At 36.3% G+C, this 18,492-nt stretch overlaps 1 non-coding gene across 1 annotated transcript; it reads left to right on the top strand.

The window, feature by feature from the left end:
• Positions 1–5,128: 5,128 nt before the first annotated feature.
• On the top strand, positions 5,129–5,235 carry LOC141675906 (small nucleolar RNA R71). Its single transcript, XR_012556533.1, has one exon. It is a non-coding gene; the product is annotated as a small nucleolar RNA R71 (small nucleolar RNA).
• The last annotated feature ends 13,257 nt before the right edge of the window (positions 5,236–18,492 follow it).

The raw sequence follows: 18,492 nt of genomic DNA, 5'->3' as shown, positions 1-18,492 counted from the left end.
ATTCGTTACTTGTTCGTTTTTGACGAGCCTTACCATTCTGGAAAGGTCTCATAATTTTCTACGACTTTCGTGTTTCATACTTTTTCAGTTGACTTCATCTTTATGCAGTAATTTGACATTTTTTGAAACTGATCATATTTGAGCTTATCAATAATTAATGGTTTGTTATGTTATTTTGTTTCGTGATGTTGGGTTATAGTGTTTTGAGGTTATTTGATAAATTTATATATGATTTTGGGGATGTAAGATATTTGAGTGTGTGATCTTTGAGTATTTATTTTGAGTTATTTATGTTATTTGTATGACTTGGGAGTTTGTAAGACATCCGTCGCGAGTGGATAATCTCGTGCTTGGCACCTTCTATGCGGTGTACTTAAATTGTATGGGCGTGTCGCCGAAGTTGTGGGACACGTATAGCCATGGCTAGTATGTGTATGATTTGGCCTTTTGGGTAGCACGTGCTTATTGCCGTGCAAGCCCCTGTAAGATATTGAGTAGCATTTGCTTTGTGTTGTGCAAGCCCCTGTAAGTTTTGATGACTACATATTTCTGGATTACCGAAAATGTAGGACATCCTGTAAGTGTAAGATTATCTCTCATGTTCGTATGTAAGCTATTTTATATATTATTTTGTAAGTGTGAGAATATGTGTAAGAGTATGTGTAAGGGTATGATTTCATTTTATCATTATTCTTTTGATTATATTATTTGTGATTATTATGTATAATTGATAAGGATATGTGTAAGAGTATGATAAGTTTTGGGTGGTAAGCATTTAATTTTGTTTTGTGAGTTGAGTATTAATTTTTTTATATCGTCTCATTCACTATTATTATTGTGCTTCATTCAGATATTCAGTTGTGTTCTTAGCCTCGTCATCTTTTAATCTTTGTTCAGTTATGCTTTATTTTTTATCCGTATATGAGCCCTTCGCTCACTGCTGGTTCTTTATTTTTCTTGTTTTCCTCCGGCAGGTATTCTCTCTTTTAGGTGGGTTGTTTAAGGGGAAAAGTGCGAATTCCAAGACTTTTAGTACTTTTGTATTTTCATAGATTTTCTTTAGAGTTTGTTGGTTTGGTTATAATTTGGTTGTATTTTATTTCAAGAATTGAAAGTTTTATCGGATTTTAATGGAGTTTGGATTTAAATAAGTATTATCTTGAGAAATTTTATTAGTTGGGTTGTTAAAGTTGGCATCAGAGCTAGTGTTTTCAGATTCTGTAGACTTGCCTTTAGGCTGTTGTATGAATTATGGGTAGTTGTAAGATAGACTTATAGCCTTAGAGTTGCCTTTAGGCTCGACCTGTGAGTGTGGGTAGACTTTAGAATGGATCGTTAGTTAAGAATGTTATTCACTTCGTGTTCCTTTGTTGTCTGTCGATATCCGCTTTTTCAAAAAAAAAGATGTGTCAGTTAAATTTCGAGGATGAAATTTTTGTAAGGAGGGAAGAATGTAACATCCCAATATTTTATAATTATTTTTAGTTGGATTATTTGATTTAATTATTTATTAATGTCAATGTGTTGTAATTAAATTATTTTGTGTAAGTTTATTTTTATATTTATTATCAGAATATTATTTTAAGAGTATCAGTTTTAAAAAAATAGTAAGGCTTTATTAAAAAAGAGTGAGTGTTTTAATAAAAAAAAGGGAGAAAGAAGGAAGAGTTAGGGTTTGCTAAAAAAACCATGGTTCTTCCTCCTGAACTGCAAACAACTGCTCATCCGGAAAAGATTCATTGATTAATGTCCTATCTTGTGAAGTAGAATCGAGATTTTCCAACATAGAGAGATGGTCAGCTACTTGATTCTCAGTACCTTTTCTATCCTTGATCTCTAACTCAAATTCTTGAAGTAAAAGCACCCAACGAATGAGTCTCGGCTTCGAGTCCTTCTTGGAAACCAGATAGCGAATGGCCGCATGATCAGTGAATACTGTTACTTTAGTACCAAGTAGATAAGATCGAAATTTCTCGAAACCAAAGACTATAGCCAAGAGAGTGGTGTAGTTCATTTGGGCCCCATTCAAGGTCTTACTCGCATAGTAGACCACATGGAAGAGATTTTTCTTGCGCTGTCCCAGAACTGCACCTACCGCATAATCACTCGCATCACACATCATCTCAAACGGTTCTTTCCAATCTGGTGCTGTAATAACTGGTGCAGTGATCAAACTCTTCTTGAGAGTCTCGAATGCCGCCAAACATTCATCATCAAATTTGAAAGGCACATCTTTCTCAAGCAAATTGCACAACGACTTAGATATCTTTGAAAAGTCCTTGATGAATCGCCGATAAAAACCCGCATGACCAAGAAAACTACGGATTCCTTTCACAGAATTAGGTGGTGGAAGATTTTCAATGACTCCCACCTTGGCCTTGTCCACCTCCAGACCCTTGTTAGAGACCTTATGCCCAAGAATAATGCCTTCACGCACCATAAAATGACATTTCTCCCAATTGAGCACCAAATTAGTTTCCACGCACCTTTTGAGTACGGCGCGAAGATTATTCAAACATTCATCATATGAATGTCCAAAGATGGAGAAGTCGTCCATGAACACTTCGACATTATTTCCAATCATGTCAGAGAATATAGCCATCATACATCTCTGAAAAGTGGCCGGTGCGCCACATAACCCAAACGAAACTCTGCGAAAAGCAAACGTGCCAAATGGACAAGTGAAGGTAGTCTTTTCCTGATCCTCCGGTGCAATACAAATCTGATTATACCCTGAATAGCCATCCAGAAGACAAAAATACTCATGACCAGCCAACCTGTCAAGCATCTGATCAATAAACGGAAGAGGGAAGTGATGCTTCCTTGTGGCTTTGTTCAATTTTCGATAATCCATGCATACTCTCCATCCTGTAACTGTTCGAGTGGGGATGAGCTCATTCTTTTCATTTGCTACCACAGTGATACCTCCTTTCTTAGGTACACATTGTACGAGGCTCACCCACAAACTGTCAGAAATAGGATAAATGATGCCTGCATCCAGCCATTTCAGAATTTCTTTCTTCACCACCTCCTTCATGATAGGATTCAGTCTGCGCTGCTGTTCAACAGTCGGCTTACTACCTTCCTCTAGCAGAATTTTATGCATACAATATGAAGGACTTATCCCCTTGATGTCTGCTATGGTCCATCCAATAGCCGGTTTGAATTCTCTCAAAATCCTTAAGAGCTTGTCTTCCTCACTACCTGAAAGGTCAGATGAAATAATAACAGGTAAAGTAGATGCATCACCTAAAAAAGCATACCTCAAGTGTTCAGGTAATGGCTTGAGCTCCAAGGTAGGTGCTTCCTCTATTGATGGTTTGAGCTTTCCTTCAGCATTCTTGAGGTCAGAAGTACCAAGAGATTCAAACGGCATGTCCAGCTTTCGCTTCCAGGGAGAAGCGTTCAGATATTGTAATTGCTCGTTGCCATCTTCATCATCGCTGTCAAAATCCCCCACTAAGGCCTTTTCCAATGCATCAGACATTAGCATGCGATCGAGTTCCGAAGTAACCGCAGAATCAATCACATCCACTTTTAAGCATTCCTCATCTTCTGTAGGGAATTGCATTGCCTTGAATACGTTGAAGGTCACGTCCTGATCTTGTACCCGCATAATAAGTTCACCTTTTTGCACATCTATCAAGGTACGGCCAGTAGCCAAGAAAGGTCTTCCCAAGATTATGGGAATCTTCTATCTTCCTCAAAATCCAGAATAACAAAATCCGCAGGAAAGAAGAGCTTATCCACCTTGACTAGCACATCCTCCACTATGCCCCTTGGGTAAGTAATGGAACGATCGGCCAATTGTAGAGACATATATGTGGGTTTTGGATCAGGCAAATCCAAATTTTTAAAGATCGACAACGGCATCAGATTAATGCTTGCTCCTAAATCACAAAGGCACTTGTCAAAAGTCAAGTTGCCAATGGTGCAAGGAATGGTGAAGCTACCTGGATCTTTCAGTTTTGGCGGTAACTTTTGCTGCAGAACAGCGCTGCATTCTTTCGTGAGAGCAACGGTCTCAAGGTCATCCAGTTTCACCTTCCTTGAAAGAATACTCTTCATAAACTTCGCATAACTAGGCATTTGCTCCAGAGCCTCAACGAAAGGTATATTGATGTGAAGTTTCTTGAACACCTCCAGAAACTTACCGAACTGTCTATCCAGCTTTTGTTGCTACAATCTCTTAGGAAAAGGTGGTGGAGGATAGAGTTGTTTCTCCCCTGTATTACCCTCAGGAAGAGTGTGTTCAACATTAGTCTTCCTTGGTTCCGCCGCTTTCTCCTTTTGCTTATCTTCTTCATCTCTAATTTCAGCTTCTCCTTCTTTTGCCTTTTCACCATCAGCAACTTTTCCAGACCTTAAGGTAATAGCCTTGACTTGCTCTTTAGCTTCCTTCCTGCCTGGTACGTCCGTATCACTGGGAAGAGTGCCAGGTTGACGATTGAGCACTGCATTGGCTAATTGACCGATTTGATTTTCCAAGGTCTTGATAGAAACCGCCTGACTCTTGCATAACAGCTTAAGTTCCTCAAAATCAGCACTAGTAGGTGCAGCTGCACTTCCCTGTTGAGGATATGATTGCCTTTGAGAATACTGCTGTGGTTGCTGAAATCCAGGTGGGTTAAACTGTTTACTCACTCCTCGCTGATATGGTGGCTGAATAGCATTCTGATTATTCCCCCAGCTGAAATTTGGATGATTTCTGTTATTAGGATGATAGGTCGCTGGCACAGGCTGCTATTGTCGCTGATAATTATTCACATACTGAACAGATTCGTTGACAAGAGAACACTGATCCGTAGCATGAGAACCTGCACAAAGCTCACAAACCATAGCTATTTGATTAACTCCATATGTAGCCAGAGAATCAACCTTCATTGACAGCGCTTGAAGCTGTGCTGCAATAGCGGTGGCTGCATCAACTTCCAGAATACCTGCTACCTTACCAGGCATCATCCTCTGAGTTGGGTTTTGATGCTCATTTGCAGCCATAGTCTCGATAAGATTATAAGCCTCAGTATAGCTTTTAGCCCATAAAGCGCCTCCAGCTGATGCATCGAGCATGGGCCGAGATTGGGCCCCCAAACTATTACAGAAACCCGTGATCACCATCCAATCAGGCATTCCATGATGTGGACACTTTCTCAACATTTCCTTGTAGCGTTCCCAAGCTTCGCACATAGATTATGTAGGTTGCTGCGCAAACTGAGTAAGAGCACTCCTCATAGCAGCAGTCTTTTCCATTGGATAAAACTTCACCAGAAACTTTTGCGCAAGATCTTGCCACGTAGTGATGGACCCAGCTGGTTCAGAATGTAACCAGTCCTTAGCTTTGTCCCTTAGTGAGAATGGGAAAAGCCTCAGCTTGATAGCCTCAGCTTGATAGCCTCATCAGTCACGCCATTATACTTAAAAGTGCTGCAGATCTCGATAAAATTCCTTATGTGCATGTTGGGGTCTTCAGTCGCCGCTCCTCCAAAAGAAACAGAATTCTGCACCATCTGAATAGTGCCCGGCTTGATTTCAAAGGTGTTAGCTTGAATGGCCGGATGAAGAATGCTTGACTGAATGTCATCAATTTTTGGCCGAGAAAAGTCCATAAGAGCTGGATCAGCTTGAACAATACGATCACCCATGTTTACTGGTTCTTTCCGCTCAGTTCCTGAATCCGAATCTTCAAAATCTAACTTCTCCGGAATATCAAGAACTTCGTCTGTCTCCTCAGCTGTATCTAAAGTCCTCTTGCGAGTACGAGAACGAGTTTGCATAAACGCTCGCTAAAGTACCTGAAACACAACCGGAAACAATAAGTAACTACTACGTCTTAATCACTGAGTCCTAATGACCAATGATGGTAAGTACCTAAACTAAACAAATACGCCGAGTCCCCGGCAGCGGCGCCAAAAACTTGTTAGGGCGAAAACACACGCTAATATTCACGCAAGTATACGCATTCGCAAGTAATATAGAATACTTTCTAGTTCGTTCCCACAGAGACACAGACTAATTTATTGTCTAATTAAACTCACTCACCAATGTATGATTACTTCTCAATGTTAAGACACTAACACTTAGAATTGTTGACTAAATATTAACTACAATTAACTATTTAATTAATCACTTAATTAACACTTCAAATTATCAATAATAAAACACTCATGAGATCACAACTTCATTACTACTTCCTTCAATAGTCATTGTTATTTCCTTTAGCATGTGACAGTGATGATATTAATCGAATAACACGAAACTGATAGAAGCCAACTTTCATTGTACTAATACCATTCTACCAAACATCCACAATTAAGATAGAAGTTGAATAGTCATCAATTATGTTGAGTTCCTATATGTCTACAGAAATTGACAACACAACGATTTAAGCACAAGTTATTCCTTTTGATTACATAGGGCAAATAAAACTGTAAGAGTTACCCACTAATCATGCACAACGTACATGAACCTATGCTAGCATGGCAAGTTCTAAATCTCAAGATCCACCGTCGCTTCACAAGAGATTAACACCCTATCTTATATGTTCGCGACGCACATAAGACAAATACGCACAACCAATACTAGATATCATACAATCATCACACACTAAAGTATTAAACAATTAACTAAAGAATTCAATAGTAAATCCATTGCAATCCCATGATCACGATTAGCCCATAATAGCACTTATCGTCATCATGGGTTCATATAAAATCATGATAAACAAACACAAGAAAATAATAACAAAACTAATTATATTAATCAGAGTACGTCACAAGAGTAAATAGGTTCAAAGTAAGAAAACTAGCATCCAACGTTACAACGAAACAAGATTCACAAGAAAATATGCTTCCTCTTCGTTGTTGTGTACTAAAACGGTCTTCTTCCTTATCTCCTTCGCTCCTTGCGTAATACCACGATCCTCTCTCTTGAAAACGTCTCCAAATCTACTTATATAATAGTCCCATAAAACTCAGATTACATAGAAGTGGAAGCCAAACAGAAATAGAAGTCCTAAAATAAATTATCTTTTTTCCCGACCCTGCGCGACCGCTCAGCATAGCTGAGCGGGCGCTCAGCTTCCTGCGCGGCCGCTCAGCATTGCTGAGCGGGCGCTCAGGACCCTTCTGGAAAATTCCTGAGTTTGCTCCGTTTCTTCACCGTAATCTGCCCATTTCTTCCCTCTCTCAATGATGAACACATGCCAAGGCTTATTCTTGATGATTACTCCTCCGAAATGCAACTAATACCCTGAAATGCATAAACACTAGAAAAACACATCAAATACACAAAATACTTGATTTCAATGCACCAATTTAAGCCATTTTAAGATGTTCTAAGTGGTATAAAATGCCACGTATCACTTACCATTCTGGAAAGGTCTCAGAATTTCCTACGACTTTCGTGTTTCATACTTTTTCAGTTGACCTCATCTTTAAGCAGTAATTTTACATTCTTTGAAACTGATCATATTTGAGCTTATCAATAATTAGTGATTTGTTATGTTATTTTGTTTCGTGATGTTGGGTTATAGTGTTTTGAGGTTATTTGATAAATTTATATATGATTTTGGGGATGTAAGATATTTGAGTGTGTGATCTTTGAGTATTTATTTTGAGTTATTTATGTTATTTGTATGACTTGGGAGTTTGTAAGACATCCGTCGCGAGTGGATAATCTCGTGCTTGGCACCTCCTATGCGGTGTACTTAAATTTTATGGGTGTGTCGCCGAAGTTGTGGGACACGTATAGCCATGGCTAGTATGTGTTTGATTTGGCCTTTTGGGTAGCACGTGCTTATTGCCGTGCAAGCCCCTGTAAGATATTGGGTAGCATTTGCTTTGTGTTGTGCAAGCCCCTGTAAGTTTTGATGACTACATATTTCTGAATTACCGAAAATGTAGGACATCCTGTAAGTGTAAGATTATCTCCCATGTTCGTATGTAAGCTATTTTATGTATTATTTTGTAAGTGTGAGAATATGTGTAAGAGTATGTGTAAGGGTATGATGTCATTTTATCATTATTCTTTCGATTATATTATTTGTGATTATTATGTATAATTGATAAGGATATGTGTAAGAGTACGATAAGTTTTGGGTGGTAAGCATTTAGTTTTGTTTTGTGAGTTGAGTATTCATATTTTTATATTGTCTCATTCACAATTATTATTGTGCTTCATTCAGATATTCAGTTGTGTTCTTAGCCTCGTCATCTTTTAATCTTTGTTCAGTTATGCTTTATTTTTTATCCGTATATGAGCTCTTCGCTCACTGCCGGTTCTTTATTTTTCTTGTTTTCCTCCGGCAAGTATTCTCTCTTTTAGGTGGGTTGTTTAAGGGGAAAAGTGCGAATTCCAAGACTTTGAGGAGTTTTGTATTTTGTTAGATTTTCTTTAGAGTTTTTGGTTTGGTTATAATTTGGTTGTATTTTATTTCAAGAATTAAAAGTTTTATCGGATTTTAATGGAGTTTGGATTTAAATAAGTATTATTTTGAGAAATTTTATTAGTTGGGTTGTTAAAATATGATTCGAAATAAACATCACTTGAACGATAAGTGAAGTCAGGGGTACTTGCCTTTGGGTTTTTAGCAGTTAGTCACACTCGCAAAGACGCATAGATTCTGACATTCTTTCTCAAAACATCACCGTCTTTATTCTACTAATCCTTTGGCCTGCTGCTCATGCAGTGCTGCAACCTAATATTCCATACTATTCAACTCTAGCCTTTATCCACTTCATCTGGTCCTGATCGTCTTGAAAGACTCGCATTAATAATTAAAAGATACAACTTTAATCGTCTAAACGATAATTACTCGATGAACTGCGCGTAAAAACCCTATCGTCTACCCATATGATAGCCCACACATAATGGAAACAGTCAAACACAAGACTCTTGACTCATGTACGCCCTTAATTCACATAACATATAAAAACATAATCCACGTATCACATACTTCATATCACACATGCCTCGGTTCGTTAAAAGGTTCGACTCGGTACGTTTAAAACTGAAATCAGGTCAAAAATATGATTTATTGATCAAAAATCGACTCAGAATGATTCGTAAAATAAGTGACCTTTTGAAATTAAATAATTTGGGTCTCGAAAGTATTTTTATTGAAAGCGTAATGTTTTTCTGAGTCTATACGCGTTCGTTTCATATTAAACGGACGAACGGTTTATTTACTATGAAAAAAATAAGAATTATATGGGAATAAATCAATTAATAATAACATTAATTGGTTTATAAATATCAAAATATACTTTTTAAAAGCTTAAAAACAATTTTTAGGATTATATGAATTAATTATAAATAATTTACATTTTATTTAACTATTTATAAATAGAATAAATCATTTAATCAATTAATTATAAACATTTTTAGAATTATTTATGAATTTAATTAATTGATTAAATCATTTAATCAATTAATTTTATTTATAAATAGTTAAATAAATGTAAATTATTTATAATTAATTCAAATAATTCCTAAATTTTTTAAGCTTTTAAAAATTATAATCTGTTATTTAAAAATCAATTAATATTATTATTAATTGATTTAATTCTATTTCATAATAAATAAATCGTTCGTCCGTTTAATACGAAACGAACGCGTATAGACTCATAAAAACATTACGCTTCCAATAAAAATACTTTTAAGACCTAATTTCTTTTGTATTGTAATTTCATTTGAATTGATAGTCCTTCTGAGTTGGTAGCTGATCGATAAGCACTAGTATTAGTCTAATTTCAATTCTGAAAGTCCTGAGACATATCTTATGACGATCTGACTTATGTGTTACATGAAATATATGATTACGTGATACATGAACAACATAATTATGTGTACGTGATATGCATGCTATTTGTTTACAGTTTTAAAATGCCATGATTAGTTATAAACGATTGGGTAGACGTCCAGACGTATACTTACGTCAATGAGTTTAGTTCTGTTAATTAAGATAGTCCTTTTGTTTATAGAATCGAGTAGCGAGGAGTTCCATCAAGTGTTAGAAGAAGTCAGTAGCTAGCAGTTATAAGCCAGGGTTATAGTGAAAGGTTATCAAGTATACCAGACAAGTATCTCTATCTTCACTTATTGTTCAAGTGATGTTTATTATGAATACTGTTATACAAGTACCTACATCTTCATCCATCATTCAAGTGATATTGACTCTGAAGTCTATTTTATCAGTTTCTATATTATTCTAAGTTCAGAATAGTTAAACATTTTTACATATCGCTATAAATTACTCTATACAGTGAAACTTTGAGTTGAGATTAGCGAATAACTAATTGTTCCAGTTATTTCGCCATCAGTTGTTAAGATAACTATGGACCATGAGAAATGGAGAGTTATGTTGTTAAGGATGTCGTTTGATTTGACTCCTTTGATTAAAAATTATTTTTATGGATTGGATGATTGCTTAAGAGGCCGTGGCGGTGGTCCAGTGTGAGCTATGTATTATACAAGATATAATACCTTGCTAGGCCGATATGTGCCTTGGGAAATTTCAAAAGCCGTTTTAACAAAATGCTAGAGTTTGAAGGTAATAGGAATATGGGATTCAGGAGACCACAATCAGGAAATGAAGGACAAGGTAGCCGTTTTCAGAATTCAGATCTGCAAAGGTCCAATCGTCCACTAGTGACAGAATATAATTTTTGTGGTAGAAGACACTTTGGGATTTGTAAGGCTAATGTGTTGTGCTATAAGTTCAATCAAAAGGGGCACTATGCTAATGAGTGTCGAAATCAGACTTCAGCCCAGAAAGCAGGGACAATGTGTTTTAAATGTGGAAAGATGGGGCATATTGCCAAGGACTGCCAGAGAACAGAACCAGCAGCTAATGTGGCAAGGATTGAAGGACCACCAGCAAAGAACCGGCCAAAGGCCAGCACATTAAACATGACTATGAAGGATGCTGTTCAGAGTTCAGACGTGGCTGCAGGTACGCTTCCAGTCAACTCCGTAGATGCTAAAGTTTTATTTAATTCTGGAGCTACGAGGTCATTTATTTCTCAAAGTTTTGTCGATAAACTGCATTGTGAAGTTGAATTGTTAGAACAATCGCTAATGATAGAATTAGCTAATAAGAACCAAGTTCCTAACGATCGAGTGTGTCCAAGGTGTGTCATTGAGATAGGAGGACATCATTTCTATGCAAACTTAATACCTTTTAAGTTGGGAGAATTTGATGTTATATTAGGAATGGATTGGTTGTCAGAAAATAATGCTCAGATTGATTGTAAGAATAGGAAAGTGAGACTTCAGACTTTGGATAGTAAGAAGAAGGTGGTATTTTGAGGAAGTAAGCAAGAAAAGAAGTTTTTAACGATAGCTCAGGAAAAGAAGTTACTGCGTCAGAATTGTGAGGCATATTTGGCCCATGTGGTAGACACCAACAAAGAAATGCCAGCACCAGAAACAATTCCAGTTGTCAATGAGTTTCTAGAAGTCTTTCCAGATGATCTTCCAGGGTTACCTCTAGATAGAGAGATCGAGTTTGCGATTGATCTAGCACCCGGAACGGAACCAGTCTCTAAAGCTCCGTATCGAATGGTACCAGTGGAGATGAAGGAGTTGGCAACTCAGCTGCAAGATCTTTTGGAGAAATAAGTTATAAGACCCGGTGTATCCCCGTGGGGCGCACCAGTATTGTTTGTCAAGAAGAAAGACGGAAGTATGTGACTGTGTATTGATTATCGATAATTGAATAAGCTGACCATTAAGAACAAGTATTCGTTGCCAAGGATCGATGATTTGTTTGACCAACTTAAAGGCGCTGTATGGTTTTCTAAGATTGATTTAAGATCCGGATATCATCAACTGAAGATCAAGCCAGAGGACATTCTGAAGACCGCATTCAGAACTAGATATGGGCATTATGAGTTTTTGGTAATGGCATTTGGATTAACCAACACACCAACAGCTTTTATGGATCTAATGAATCGAGTGTTCAAGAAGTATTTGGATAAATTCGTAATTATGTTCATAGATGACATTCTGATCTATTCCAAGATGGAAGAAGAATATGCAGAGCATTTGAGGATAGTTCTAGAGACACTGCGATAGGAGAAATTATACGTAAAGTTTTCCAAGTGTGAATTTTGGTTAAAGGAAGTACGATTTCTTGGGCACATAATTAGCAATAAAGGAGTGGAAGTGGATCCGTCAAAGATTGAAGCCATATTCAACTGGGAGAGACCAAAGACACCAACAGAAGTAAGAAGTTTCATGGGATTTGCAGGTTACTACTGAAGATTCGTGCAAGATTTTGCGAAGATAGCCACGCCGTTGACAAAGCTCACAAGAAAGAACCAGAAATTTGAATGGGACGAGATGTGCGAGGAGAGTTTCCAAGAATTAAAGAATAGATTGGTATCTTCACTAGTGCTAGTCTTACCAGACGATCAAGGAAATTTTGTGATCTACAGTGACGCGGCATACAAAGGATTGGGATGTGTTTTGATGCAGCATGACAAAGTGATAGCCTACGCTTCAACACAACTGAAACCACATGAAGAAAAGTATCCAACTTATGATCTTGAATTGGAAGCTATAGTATTTGCATTGAAGATATGGAGGCACTAACTTTATGGAGAAAAGTGTGAGATCTACACGGACCACAAGAGTTTGAAGTATATCTTCACCCAGAAGGAATTGAACATGAGGTAGAGAAGATGGCTCGAATTGATCAAGGACTACAAGTACTATCAACTATCATCCAGGAAAAGCGAATGTGGTGGCAGACGCTCTGAGCAGGAAAGAAAGGTTAAACATGATCATTTCATCTGAGGAATTGATCAAGGAATTTGAGAAGCTTGAAATAGAGGTCAGTATTTCAAGTATGTCTATAGATATATTATGTACTATATCTTTTCAACCAGAATTATTGGAGAAAATAAGAAGATGTCAAGAAGAAGTAATGAGCCATGAGCAAGAAAAGTTGACAAGAGAAGAGAAAGGAAGTCAAAAGAATGATAAAGAAATCTTAAGATTTTCTTCCAGAATATGGATACCGAATGTAGCCGAGCTGAAAGATGAAATTCTTCGAGACGCTCATAACTCCAGATATTCAATCCATCCCGGAAGTACGAAGAGGTACAGAGACTTAAGAGAATACTATTGGTGGCCAAATATGAAGAAAGAAATTGCGGAATGGGTAAGTAAGTGTTACACTTGTCAGTGAGTCAAAGCGGAACCTCAAAGACCCAGTGGACTGATACAGCCATTGGACATTCCAGAATGGAAGTGGGAACATATTGTGATGGATTTTGTAGTTGGATTACTGAGGACCAAGTTAAATCATGATGCTATTTGGGTTATTACTGACAGATTGACCAAGTCAGCACATTTTCTTCCTATCAACGAGAGATTCTCATTGGATAAATTGGTGCAGCTATATCTGAAGGAAATTGTAGTTCGACATGGAGTTCTAGTATCCATAGTTTTAGATAGAGATCCTCGATTTAACTCAAGATTTTGGAGAAGTTTTCAAGATTGTCTCGGAACAAAGCTGAATATGAGTACCGCGTACCATCCGAAGACAGATGGTCAACGTGAAAGGACAATTCAGACTATTAAAGATATGCTAAGGGTATATGCACTAGATTTTGAAGGAAGTTGGGACGAACACTTACCATTGGTTGAATCCTCCTATAACAACAGTTATCATGCCAGTATTGGAATGCCGCCTTACGAAGTTTTGTACAGGAGAAGATGCAGATCTCCAATCTATTGGGAAGAAGTTTGTGAGAGAAAAATTTTGGGTCCAGAATTGATCCAGCGGACAAAGGAGAAAGTATAACTCATTTGAAAATGATTAGTGGCAGCTCAAGATCGTCAATGCAAATATGTTGATCCTACCAGAAAAGATATGGAATTTGAAGTTGGTGAAGCAGTTCTATTGAAGATTTCACCTTGGAAAGGTTTATCAAGATTCGGGAAGAAAGGAAAGCTGAGTCCGCATTATGTTGGCCCTTTTGAGATTTTGAAGCACATGGGAAAGGTTGCTTATGAGTTAGTCTTACCACCTCACATGCAACATATCCACAACGTGATCCATGTGTCAATGTTGAAGCATTATTTTCCTGATTCCAATCATCTGATAGAATACGAGCCAATTGAGATTCAACCAGATTTATCTTTTGTAGAGCGTCTAGTGCAAATTTTAGATAAGAAAGAAAGAATGCTTAGGAATAAGTCTATGTCTTTAGTACGAGTCTTGTGGAGGAATCCCAAGGTTGAAGAGTCGACCTGGGAACTGGAAAGCGAAATGCGAACCAAATATCCTCACTTGTTTTTCTAGGCTGATTGTGAGGACAGAATCCTGTTAAGGGGGAAGGATGTGATATCAGGGAAAATTATGTGAATATTTAAATGAATAAATATTATGTGTTTATATAAGTTAAAATGTTCAATGCCATGATATTACGTGTTTTACTTGCTATTTGTGTTCCCGTGCGGACCAGAAAATTTTTCGAGTCATTAATAGGTGTTTAAACTGCATTTATATAAATCGATCTGCAATTTGGAATCGTATTTATTAGCTTCTTTATCAAGGTACTCATTTTATTTCGTTTTATGTGCGTTTAATTGTATTTTATGTATTTTCGGGGTTTTCTGTTAAATTAGGAATCGTTTCGATTTCTCAAAAATCAACGGACCGGGACCCCACCGGACGCCAAAGCCTGCAAAATTCACGTTTTTTATTTTTAGAGAATTATTCGTATTTCAAATACCTCGTACTTTCGTATTTTTTAATTATTCACAATTTATGGGGAATTTTGATATAAATTTTTGTATTTTATCACTTTTAAAATTATTCCCCATAATTATTATTTTGGGGCTTAATTATTTTAGTTATAGGAATAAAAACACCCTAAATTAATTTTGGGGGATAACTTTTTATTAATATAAATAGCAGATTTATTTTATTTCATGTTATTTTCATAATTTTCTAAAAATAGCATAAAAATCAGAAATTGGGGATTTAGGGTTCTAGAGTTCGTTCATCAAGAAATCGATCAATTGATCACTGGTTTCTAATCCGTTCTTTCTGATATTGATCCCAAATCAAAGCCCTGAGTTTCCTCTTCAATTCGGTACCAGAATATCAACCTAAGGTTCGGTATTTTGTGATTTTCATTTTAGTCGATATGAACTTGAATTGGGTACTTCATCTGTGATGATTTTCTGTTTGATTTGATAGTTTAAATAGATTCCTGAGATGATTTTGAACTTATTCGTATATGAAAACGTATCAAACGATTACTTGGATGGGTAGTTCAAATTCGATTTAAGAAGTCGAATTTTTGATTGAATTTTCTGTTCTTCTTGTTGATGATTTGATGATTCTGAATGCGTGAATGAATTCCTGTGATTACAAGCTTCGTTTTTAGTTATGTGACGTTGAGTTTGGTGGTTGTTGTGCAGCTTGCCGGAAAACCGACGAGTTCGCCGGATTTTGACTGTTAATTGGTCGGGGAAGATGAACTGGGGGAGGGTTGTGATTGTTAGATTAGTAATTGTATTACAGGAACGAGTTAGACGTAATTGGCATCAAGATCGGAATAATCAGAGTGTTCTTGGGCTGGCCGGAGTCCGACAGAACCTACCGGATTCTGGGTTCAACCCCAGTTTCCGGCGGGTTTTGACCCGACCCGGTTAGGGTTCTTGAGAACCCGGTTTTCCGACCCGTTTTCCTTATTAAAAACCCGGTTTCGATCTTCATTTCCCAAAATTCAATTTCTAAATCTGTTTGTCTTTTCTTTTTAAAATTTATTTCAAAAATTATTTTCTTATTTCCAAAAATCATTTATTTTATTTTTAAAAATCATTTACGTATTATTTAATAAATTCTAAAAATTATTTTCTTAATTATTTTAAATTCTAAAAATTATTTTCTTAATTATTTTAAATTTCTAAAATTATTTTCTTTTATTATTTTCAAAATTCAATTTGATTTAATTATATATAATTTATTTTAGTTAATTATTTATGAATTTAATTAATTGATTAAATCATTTAATCAATTTATTTTATTTATAAATAGTTAAATAAATGTAAATTATTTATAATTAATTCAAATAATTCCTAAATTTTTTTAAGCTTTTAAAAATTTTACTATGGTATTTAAAAATCAATTAATATTATTATTTAATTGATTTAATTATATTTAATTCTTATTTTATTCGTAATAAATAAACCGTTCGCCCGTTTAATACGATACGAACGCATATAGACTCAGAAAAACATTACGCTTCCAATACAAATACTTTTAAGACCTAATTTATTTTGTATTGCAATGTCATTTGATTTGATATTCCTTCCGAGTTGGTAGCTGATCGATAAGCACTAGTATTAATCTGATTTCAATTCTGAAAGTCCTGAGATATATCTTATGACAATCTAACTTATGTGTTATATGAAATATGTGATTACGTGATACATAAACAACATGATTACGTGTACGTGATATGCATGATATCTTTTTACAGTTTTAAAATGCCATGATTAGTTATAAACGATTGGGTAGACGTTCAGACGTATAGTTACGTCAATTGAGTTTAGTTATGTTAATTAAGATAGTCCTTTTATTTATATAATCAAGTAGCGAGGAGTGCCGTCAAATGTTAGAAGAAGTCGGTAGCCAGCAGTTGTAAGCCAGGGTTATAGTGAAAGGTTATCAAGCATACCAGGCAAGTATCCCTATCTTCACTTATTATTCAAGTGATGTTTATTATGAATACTGTTATACAAGTACCTATATCTTCATCCATCATTCAAGTGATATTGACTCTGAAGTCTATTTTATCAGTTTCTATACTATTTTAAGTTCAGAATAGTTAAACTTTTTTACATATCGCTACAAATTACTCTATACAGTGAAACTTTGAGTTGGGATTAGCGAATAACTAATTGTTCTAGTTATTTCACCATCAGTTGTTAAAATAACTCTGGACCATGAGAAATGGAGAGTTATGTTATTAAAGATGTCATTTGATTTGACTCCTTTGATTAAAAAATGGTTTTATGGATTGGATGGTTGCGTAAGAGGCCATGGCGGCGGTCCAGTGTGAGCTATGTATTATACAAGATATAATACCTTGCTAGGCCGATATGTGCCTTGGGTACCCCTTTGTTTAGTTGGATATGCTTCGACATACCGGTGTTGCTCCGCGGCTGATCACCGGCGGCAACACACCGCCGTTCGAGGATTCTAATCCAAAACAAAAAGATATATATAAAAATGTTGTTTATTATCAAAACTTATATCAGTTTTTGATACTGTTTAGATATTGTTGTTTAGTTTTGCTCATCAGATATATCATTGTTGTTGTTTTAAATCATAAGCTATATACTGCTTGCTGAGCATTTCTTTCGCTCATACTTGTTTATTATTCTGATTCTTTCAGCTAGGCCAGAGCAGGCCTGAGTTCCAGGTTTGACCAGAAGTCGAGTGCTTGTAAATAGTGTGGTGTGTTTTCCAGGTAGACTGTTTGGGACATTGAATAGTCTAGAGGTTTGTAATAAAATTTGAATAGTTTGTAAAACTAATTAAACTTATGGTTTGTAATAACACTTTGTTTGTATTAGTGCTTGTTCCATACTATAACCCGTGATCGATCAAGTTGCATGCAAGGGGTCATATCTATTATATTATTTCGTTGTTCCTATTTTAGTTTTGTTTATTGGATAGTGACCCTCAAATCTAGACCTCAGGTTTGGAGGGCGTCACATCAGTGGTCGTTAAGGTTCACTGACTCAGATTACTTTACTTACTATGATTACTTTGTTGTGTTCTAGGTACTCTAGAGAGCGTGTATGCGAACACGTTCTTAGTCTCGTAAGGCAATAATTGAAGGAGATAAGGAAGTTGAAGAATCGGAAAAAGAAGTTTTTGAAGTTGAGAAAGTTGAAGAATAAGTTTTCATTACAATGGGAGAACCAGCAGCACCAACGAAAGCGTTGATGGATTATTCTCAACCGAAGATTAGTGACATTCAATCTAGCATTATCAGGCTAGCTATCGCATCTAATACCTTTGAGATCAAGCCTGACACAATTTAGATGGTGCAGAATTCAGTCCAGTTTGGGGGTGCTCCAACAGAAGATCCCAATATGCACATTAGGGATTCCATCAAGATCTGCGACACCTTCAAGTTCAATAATGTTTCTGAAGATGCTGTGTAACTGAGACTTTTCCCATTCTCTCTGAGGGATAAAGCTAAGAGCTGGTTACACTCTCTACCAGCTGGTTCTATTGCGATTTGGGAGGATCTTACTCAGAAATTCCTTACTAAATTCTTCCCTATGGAAAAGACAGCTGCAATCAGGAATGCTCTTACTCAATTCGCGCAGCAATCGGGTGAATCTTTATGTGAAGATTTGGATCTGTTATTCTCAATTCAATGTAACACGAATTACAGAAGGGGGGGTTGAATGTAATTCTGGCTTCTTTTTCTGATTTTAAGAATGTTCTTACTT

The sequence above is a fragment of the Apium graveolens genome, chromosome 7, assembly GCF_009905375.1.
Source record: "Apium graveolens cultivar Ventura chromosome 7, ASM990537v1, whole genome shotgun sequence".
In the NCBI taxonomy this organism is placed as follows: domain Eukaryota; kingdom Viridiplantae; phylum Streptophyta; class Magnoliopsida; order Apiales; family Apiaceae; genus Apium; species Apium graveolens.
This window is presented reverse-complemented; position numbering and strand designations above follow the sequence as displayed.